The sequence below is a fragment of the Heptranchias perlo genome, chromosome 6 (genome assembly GCF_035084215.1).
Source record: "Heptranchias perlo isolate sHepPer1 chromosome 6, sHepPer1.hap1, whole genome shotgun sequence".
Classification (NCBI taxonomy): Eukaryota; Metazoa; Chordata; class Chondrichthyes; order Hexanchiformes; family Hexanchidae; genus Heptranchias; species Heptranchias perlo.
In genome coordinates this window covers 36,851,978-36,861,992 of record NC_090330.1, presented here as the reverse complement: position 1 = coordinate 36,861,992, position 10,015 = coordinate 36,851,978, and positions in this window count along the sequence as shown.

The following is a 10,015-nucleotide window of genomic DNA, read 5'->3' as shown; positions in this document are numbered from 1 at the left end:
TATAATTGAGGTCGTACTTGTTTATAGAACGATAATGTAGAAGGGCAGACTTCAGATTCTCAGGGCATTGAGAGAAGTTGTAGGACCAGTGAATCCTGTACAGATGGAACGGGCTTTTTCTGAACTAGATTGGTACCAGTGTACTGACAAAAAGGGTTAATGAGGAAGTGAGGAAATATTCGTACTAGTAAGGTGGGGTGATGGGCAAAACAGTCCAAAATAGTAAGTAAATGAGCGGTAGGAATGCATTTTAGACCAGCAAATATGAAGTCTGTCTGGTAGAGTTAAGAAATAATAAGGGATCTGTTACCACATTGCAAGCATCTTATAATTTTATATTTTTCAGTATATGTCATGTCCAAAAGGGAAGGATGCATTGCTGGATTTGGTTCTGGCTAATGAAGTAGGACAAGTAAGTATGCTGAAGGCAGAAGAACACTTAGGAAATGATGTCCATAACCTTTTTTGCTTCCACATTAACAATGAATAAAAATAGGAATGGAAGATAAAGGTGTTGGACCTAGCCTAGATTTACTGATTGGCAAAGTGACAGATCAAACACTTGCTCAGTTGTTAGAGATATCTCAATATGAGATAGATAAGGTTTAGGTTAAATACATTCTGACTAGGAGTAAAGAGGTTACATCAAAGGCAAGGGTTTGATGGGCAAAAAGCAGATTAGAACAAAAATGCAGTTTAAGAAAGAAGTATGAGATAAATATAGAGGTGTATAATACTAGAAATATAGAAAACTAGAAATATAAAAAGTATGGGAGGGAAGCAAAAAGATAGCTAAGAAAGGCTAAGAGTGAATATGAATAAAGACTGGATATCAATATAAAGGAAAATATCAGGGGCTTTTATAAGCACATAATAAGTAAAAGGATGATTAAGGAAGCAGTGGGTTGATTCATAGATCCAAGGAGTAGCTTGCACTTGAGAGGAAAGCACTGGCTTATTAATTATTATGCCTCAGTTTTTGTTGAGGACAGAGAAAGTAGATTAACTGAGGATAATGTGGAAGAGATATTTATATTTAAATATAAATATTTAAAAGGAAACTATCAAAAAAGTTAATGAGACTGAAAGTAGAAAAATCTAGATGGATTCCAGAATACTAAAGGAAGTTGAAGAGGGGATAATAGAGGCACAAACCAAAACTCTTTGGAAATGGAAATTCTTCTAATGAACATGAGAGTGGCAAATATTGTTCCTTTTCAAGAAAGAGGAACAGGGTAAGAGACTGAATTAGAGGCCTGTTAATTTTACCTCAGGTGTGAAGTCAGGTGGGTTGTATACTGGATGGCCGATCCACTACTGCAAATTTTGCCCCCCCCAAATTTCCCAGGAACCAATCAGAATGCTTTCTACACCAGGACCATGACAAAAAATTGTCCATGCTCTGAAATTCTCACATGTTGTATGTACACTTTTATGTTACGGATATCAAGTGTCAGACACAAAACTTTATATATAGATCATTAAGTCTGCAGGTCCTTTAACTCGCTGTACTTTTTAAAATTTGTTCATGGGATGTGGGCGTGGCTGGCAAGGCCAGCATTTATTGCCCATCCCTAATTTCCCTTGAGAAGGTGGTGGTGAGCCGCCTTCTTGAACCACTGCAGTCCGTGTGGTGAAGGTTCTCCCACAGTGCTGTTAGGTAGGGAGTTCCAGGATTTTGACCCAGCGACGATGAAGGAACGGCGATATATTTCCAAGTTGGGATGGTATGTGACTTGGAGGGGAACGTGCAGGTGGTGTTGTTCCCATGTGTCTGCTGCTCTTATCCTTCTAGGTGGTAGAGGTCGCGGGTTTGGGAGGTGCGATCGCATGGGGTACCCGGCTCAGAGTAAAAATTATGCCCATAATGTCATCCAGAGCGTCTGTATTATCACAGAATTCAGGGTGTGGTTATCTCAAAGGATATTCTTTCAAGCCCAGAGGGAAAGGTGGTCATAGCTTTATCAAACTGACACATCTAGGTTTTATGCTACAAAGAAGAGAAATATGAGGAAAATAGTTAGCGCCTGAAACATTGCACAGAAATATGCTGCAGCACCACTAGAGCTTCTGGTGCTGAGCCAAAACTTCTTTATTTATGCCAGAGCTGCTGCTCCTCAACATTCTGCCCCAATTCTGCACAGTGTTCAGTTCTATTCGCAACCCCTCAGATAATGAAGCAGTCTGTGCTCGCATGCAGCAGGACCTAGACAATATCCAGGCTTGGGCTAACAAGTGGCAAGTAACATTCGCGCCACACAAGTGCCAGGTAATGACCATCTGCAGCAAGGGAGAGTCTAACCACCTCCCCTTGACATTCAACAGCATTACCATCGCTGAACCCTCACCATCAACATCCTGGGGGTCACCAATGACCAGAAACTTAACTGAACCAGCCACCAATGTTCCCTCTAATATTTTTCGGCCATGTGCGGAATGAATTTGGGTTTGTGCACCGATAAAAAAATCACAACTTTAAATAGAATAACTTTTTAGAAAACATTATTCAGATTATATAACAAACAGAACAAATGTACAAAATAATGGATAATTGTAACAATTTAATGTTATATTGGCTGATAAATTTATAAAGTTTATGAAATGGGTTTCTTAAGTTGCACTAGGATTGAGCAGACCAGTCTCATTATATTTTATTAAAAATTATCTGATGGGAACGATTCCAATCAGCTTTTTGTTGAATCAGCTTAATGACTCTGATTCAAACAGAAATAAATTGTGTGCAATCAGAATTTTTAAATTGAGTCAGAAATACAAAACATCTGTCAAATCAGTCAGTATGAATTTGGGGATAGAGAACAGTTTAATTAAAGCTCCTTCCCCCCCTCCCCCCACCATTGAATCCTCAGCAGTGTTAAAAAAATTATTGTATTGCAATTGTACGTCTTGCAGGTCTCATTAGTTTTGGCTGCCTCTATGTAAGGCAGGGAGAGTTTGGTCATGAACAACCTGAACTGAGGGAGGCAACGGACAAAGATAAAAAGAGACAAACCTTGGGGCAACTGAGGGCTTTCAGATAGCACTTGTATAAAACAATTTAAATCAACTTCATTGTTTTGATTACAATCTACCAATGTGATTGGAAAGTATATTTTAGCGCAATTGTAGAAGGATCTTTAATAACAGTATTACATGATCTGTTTCAGAATTACTTAATTTGTAAATATGAAATATGGAAATTGATAAATGATTATTACAATATGCCAGGTCATTTTAGTTCCTTTGTAGTTTACTTCAGAATCTAATGTCGAATTGGATGGTGACATAAACTGTTAATTGCGCTAATTGTGTACTCCCTCAAATGCTATTTGCTACCAATGCCTTAAATATGTTTATCTTCAGACTAAAGTAAGAGTTCTCCACAATTCGCACTAGAGGTGAAAAGCTTTCATTTAATTGAATGTATCTCCTCACTGAATCTTTACTGACTCCTCGTGTGCTGAAGTTTTCTGATTGGAAATTCAAATCAGTTATTTCATGAAGGGATGGAAATGTATATGTGTGTATCTATATATATATATATATATATATATATATATACACACATATATATATATATATATATATATATATATAAACTTTTACTCTGAGTGGATGATCCATCTCGGCCTCCTCCCAATATCCCCACCATCACTGAAGCCAGTCTTCAGCCAATTCGATTCACTCTGCGTGATATCAAGAAACGGCTGAGTGCACTGGATACAGCAAAGGCTATGGGCCCCGACAACATCCCGGCTGTAGTGCTGAAGACTTGTGCTCCAGAACTAGCCGCGTCTCTAGCCAAACTGTTCCAGTACAGCTTCAACGCTGGCATCCACCCGACAATGTGGAAAATTGCCTAGGTATGTCCTGTCCACAAAAAGCAGGACAAATCCAATCCGACCAATTACCGCCCCATCAGTCTACTCTCAATCATCAGCAAAGTGATGGAAGGTGTCGTCGACAGTGCTATCAAGCGGCACTTACCAATAACCTGCTCACCGATGCTCAGTTTGGGTTCCGCCAGGACCACTCGGCTCCAGACCTCATTACAGTCTTGGTCCAAACATGGACAAAAGAGCTGAATTCCAGAGGTGAGGTGAGAGTGACTGCCCTTGACATCAAGGCAGCATTTGACCTGGTGATTTACTAGGGCACCAAGGAGCCCTTGTAAAATTGAAGTCAATGGGAATCAGGGGGAAAACTCTACAGTGGCTGGAGTGAAACCTAGCACAAAGGAAGATCATAGTGGTTGTTGGAGGCCAATCATCTCAGCCCCAGGACATTGCTGCAGGAGTTCCTCAGGGCAGTGTTCTGGGCCCAACCATCTTCAGCTGCTTCATCAATGACCTTCCCTCCATCATAAGGTCAGAAATGGGGATGTTCGCTGATGATTGCACAGTGTTCAGTTGCAGCAACCCCTCAGATAATGAAGCAGTCCATGCCCGCATGCAGCAAGACCTGGACAACATCCAGGCTTGGGCTGATAAGTGGCAAGTAACATTCACGCCAGACAAGTGCCAGGCAATGACCATCTCCAACAAGAGTCTAACCACCTCCCCTTGACATTCACTGGCATTACCATCGCCGAATCCCCCACCATCAACATTCTGGAGGTCACCATTGACTAGAAACTTAACTGGACCAGCCATATAAATACTGTGGCTACAACAGCAGGTCAGAGGCTGGGTAATCTGCGGCGAGTGACTCACCTCCTGACTCCCCAAAGCCTTTCCACCATCTACAAGGCACAAGTCAGGAGTGTGATGGAATACTCTCCACTTGCCTGGATGAGTGCAGCTCCAACACTCAAGAAGCTTGACACCATCCAGGACAAAGCAGCCCGCTTGATTGGCACCCCATCCACCACCCTAAACATTCACTCCCTTCACCACCGGAGCACTGTGGCTGCAGCGTGTACCATCCACAGGATGCACTGCAGCAACTCGCCAAAGCTTCTTCGACAGCACCTCCCAAACCCGCGACCTCTACCACCTAGAAGGACAAGAGCAGCAGGTACATGGGAACAACACCACCTGCACGTTCCCCTCCAAGTCATCCTGACTTGGAAATATATCGCCGTTCCTTCATCATCGCTGGGTCAAAATCCTGGAACTCCCTTCCTAACAGCACTGTGGGAGAACCTTCACCACACGGACTGCAGCGGTTCAAGAACGCGGCTCACCATCACCTTCTCAAGGGCAATTAGGGATGGGCAATAAATGCTGGTCTTGCCAGCGCCGACCACATCCCATGAACGAATAAAAAAAAACGCTACTGAGCGATTTCTCTCTCAGACATAGTGAAACGAAGTGGTTTTGCAACTAGCTGTATTTTTGAAATATATAGTCTTTATTTTACAATATCACATAGTTTGACACTACTTAGGCATTTGATATATCCATGCTGAACTGATATTTCTTCATATGTTTCTTTGAGTTTGCTTTTTTCCCTAAATCTACCAGTGTTTTTACTGTGATCTCCTTAACAGTTCTGGACTACATTTTGCTGCCCTTTGTATGGAAACGGGAAGCTAGTGAAATTATCGATGTGGAGAATTGCACTGTCTGACATTTTCTCTGTTTGTTCGTCTTTGTAAGCAGGTGCAAAGTTCTAAAACATGGTATTTTATTAATCCTAAAAATCTGTGTTCTCTGTGAACAGCTGAAATTTATTTTCAAGGTAGTGCATTATGTGACCAGAATACAAAATACTTGACATATAAGTTCCCCTTATATTTTGCTCCCCCAGCTTTAGTATTGCCGGTATCCTGTACTATTTTCTGACTGAAAGGTTGAACAAACAGGCAAGTGACCTGCTCCCAAGCCTCTGCAGATGCTGCTCTTCAACTATCTGCTTACGGGTGGAGAAGTGTGCCTTACGGTGACTGATCCTTTTATTTGCCTTGTCAGGTATGGGCACACATAATTTTGTTCAAACAAAATGCAAATGCTCTGAGGCAAAATGATTTTTCTTATATATCTTGTAAGCCTGCCTTTGCGCATGTATGTTTATCGTCCATCTTTGACGATAAACATACATGCCAATCTGGAAAGATGGCAAAAAGCACACATAGTCCTGAATAACGAACAACTCAAAAACAGCCCAGCGAATTAGCCAATGAGTGAAAACAAGTAGTTACACTTAAAGTGCAGTCAGATAATAAGCTTGTCATAACTTAATCTGCTGCTTAATCACTTGCATTGCAAGAAAAAGTGCAAATATGTAAAAGCAGATTTAGAAATTTAAGGGGGGGTGCAAATATTGCTCCCTCTGGTATAGCTCCCACTTTCACTCCCTCAAGCCCAAGGGGCACAGACATAAGTAAATACGTTGTATCTTTTTCGAATTTACTTTTCATCAATTTCCATTTGTATCTTCTGGTCGAACTTGCCTAGCTGAATTTGAAATAATATTTTGCATTTACCCATCTATATGCCATTTAATATTAACATACCTTTATGTAATCACCCTTAAACACCTGTTTTATAGACTTGAGCTTCTCTAGTTTTTTCTCGTGGCTTATTCCTTTTACACGGGATTTGTTTTATTGCTCTTCTCTGCACTCTCTCCAAGTCTTGTTTTTTGTGGTGTGGTCATTAGAATTGAACATACTCATCCAAGGATGGTCTGACTAGCGTATTATAAAACCCCAGCATAACTTCTGGAATGTTGTACTCTTACTATTTTGGCTGTAGATTCCAGCATTTTATCTGTTTTTTAATTGCTTTTTGCCATATTTTCCAGGCATTGAAAGTGATCAGTCTATCATCACTGCCAGATCCCTTGCTCAGCTTCCCTCCACCAAATCAATTCAAAGACGATAGTCAGATAATGTCTCATTAACTTACTTCAATGTACTACTTAGGGAATGCTCCATTGTCGGAGATATCGTCTTTCGGGTAAGATGTTAAACCAAGGCTCCATCTGCCCTCTCAGGTGGACATAAAAGATCCTATGGCATTATTCAAAGAAGTGCAGGGCAGTTCTCCTGGTGTCCTTGCCAACATTTATCCCTCAACTAACACCTAAAAACAGATTATCTGGTCATTTACCTCATTGCAGTTTGTGGGACATTGCTGTGCACAAATTGGCTGCCACATTTGCCTGCATTACAACAGTGATTACACATCAAAAATAATTCATTGGCTATGAATCACTGTGGGACATTCTGAGGTCACGAAAGGGGCTATATGAATGTGAGTTCTTTCTTTCTTACTTATTATTCACCCAGTTTAGTAAGCAAGACAATTTAAAAAAAAAATAAATTCGTATTTCTCGTGTGTATACATATTATATATGTATTATATATAACAAATACAAATCTCCCAAACTTGTACTATATGCATATTAAAGTTGCAGTGAATCCTCTAATTACATTTATAGCTTCAACAAACAAAAAAGCTTCATCTGTTTTCTGTATTTATTTGTGAGTATTTCATGGATAGGAAAATATACAAGAAGGAAATGCACACTTTCTCTGACAAATCGTACAAGTACTTTGTTCAAGGCCCAAACACTTGGAATTTTATACAAATGCAAAAATAAAGGCACTGTATTAATAGCAGCATAATTTCTTATAAGAATATTTTAACATTTATTTGCTTGACAGTATTAAGTTATACATACTGTATATGTATAACGTATGGTACGGTAGCATAGTGGTTATGTTACTGGACTAATAATCCGGAGTCATGAGTTCAAATCTCCACCACGGCAGCTGGGGAATTTAAATTCAATTAATTAAAATAAAAAATCTGGAATTAAAAAACTTGGTGGCCATGAAACTACCGCATTGTCGTAAAAACCCATCTGGTTCACTAATGTCCACAGGATGCACTGCAGCAACTCGCTAAGGCTTCTTCAACAGCACCTCCCAAACCCGCGACCTTTACCACCTAGAAGGACATGGGCAGCAGGCACATGGGAACAACACCACCTGCATGTTCCCCTCCAAGTCACACACCCTCCCATTCCTTCATCGTCGCTGGGTCAAAATCCTGGAATTCCCTTCCTAACAGCACTGTGGGAGAACCTTCACCACATGGACTGCAGCGGTTCAAGAAGGCGGCTCACCACCACCTTCTCAAGGGCAATTAGGGATGGGCGATAAATGCTGGCCTTGCCAGCGACGCCCACATCCCATGAACGAATAACAAAAAATACTGTGCAAAATTTATGGTCAAACATGCAGCATGTTTTATTGCAAAATCTTTTGGCTAGTCCCTTAAATATTTTTGAAGACATCAATAGATAACAGAATTTATGGCAACAAGGGCATGAATTCTCATATGATCAAAAATAAAAATTGCAGAAGCTGAAAATCTGAAATGAAAACAGAAAAGACTGGAAATGCAGAACATGTCCATCGGTATATGAGTGAGAGAGAACGATAGGTTAATGTTTCAGGTGTGATCCTGCATCATAAATCTGATGAATGATCTCACCCAAAATGTTAACCTATTATTTATCAACCAAATCCCATGTATTTATTCTTTTAGAATAAATGGCCTTTTATACACATTGCAATAAATATACACAACTGCAACCAAACATGCACTTTTCATCGCTATTTAGTATACGGATATGATTTAACTCCTCCCAAAAAATTTAAAAGTAAAATATAAATGTTTCTAGCAATATGACAGCTAGTTCCCTTTTTAGGAAATGTGTCACATAACTGCCAAAGAGATGACTATGTTATAAATTTTAAAAGTACAGAACAAATAATATCAATATTTCGAAGTAGTTTAGTGTCATACTTGAGAGCATATTAACACATATCAGGATGACCATGGTCATCAACAACAGGAGATCATAAAACATGATTTGTTACAAATCAATAAAATACACTGCCATTCAGTCTTTTATGTGGTGAACAGTATTATAATGCAGATTCCTTTACAGTTCCATTGCCATCCAAGAAGTACTCATCATCAGTAGTGGTGTCTGAGTTCGTATCCGAGTAACGAGACACATGCTCTTTGTCAACCACAGCTGGTGTACGGTTTTGAAGCGGCGATAGACTGTCCTCTGATATTTTACTCCCTGTGGATGATGAACTCAATAGTCTTATTATGTCAGTGGGATTTTCCTTAGGCCAGAATATTTTAATGTCTACAGGAAAATACTCATCATTCTGTACAGTATCATCATTATCATCATTCACCCCTGGATCCTGATTTATTCCACTGGTACGTGGACTGAAGATATCCCCACTTCTCGGAGAAGAGGCTTTCTTATGAAGATATCCAGGTTTCCACAATCTGTCTGCTTTTAAAACTATTTTCATGTTCTCTAGGTATATATCTTTCTTTTCCTCTTCTTCTTTAGAAACATTTCTTGTGTCTTCATTTCCAATTACTAACTCATGGTTGTCTAGGCTAAATTTACTGCCATGGTATGAAGTCCAGTTGTTATAGTCAGACTCATTCCCATTAGAAAAGGACAGATCAGAATAAGGTCGATAAGGTCTGCTAGATTTTATACGATTTGAAAACTGGTAACTGGGATTAAATTGCCTGTTTTGAACAGTTAGTATAGAATTATGAAAGATGTTTGTGGAAAATGAATTTTCATGATCTTGGAGAGAGGACTGGTTGTAATCTGAATTAATATTTTTCATACTTTTTGCCTTATAGATCCTACTATATCTACTTTGTGTATTCTGAGGACTGGACATCAGACAACTTGTCAACCTGGAGTAATTTTTTGAGAATCTGGCTGTCCCCGCCTGGTAGTTATTGTTTGCTGGGGAATTATTATCTTCATCAACACTAGAGGAACTTCCTCTGTTCCGAGAAAAATCACTGCAGGCATTTAACCTATTACGAAAGTTATTAACCTCTGTGATATCTGAATCAATTTGGTTCTCCTCTGGAGAACTTTTCTGCAGGAAGTTAGAAACATTCGTATTTTTCATCCATGTTCCCAATATTCTATTCTGAAACATTTCTCCATTGAATGATTTCCTTCCATGTCGGAATATTTTGTCATCTTCCTTAGCATTGTTACAGTC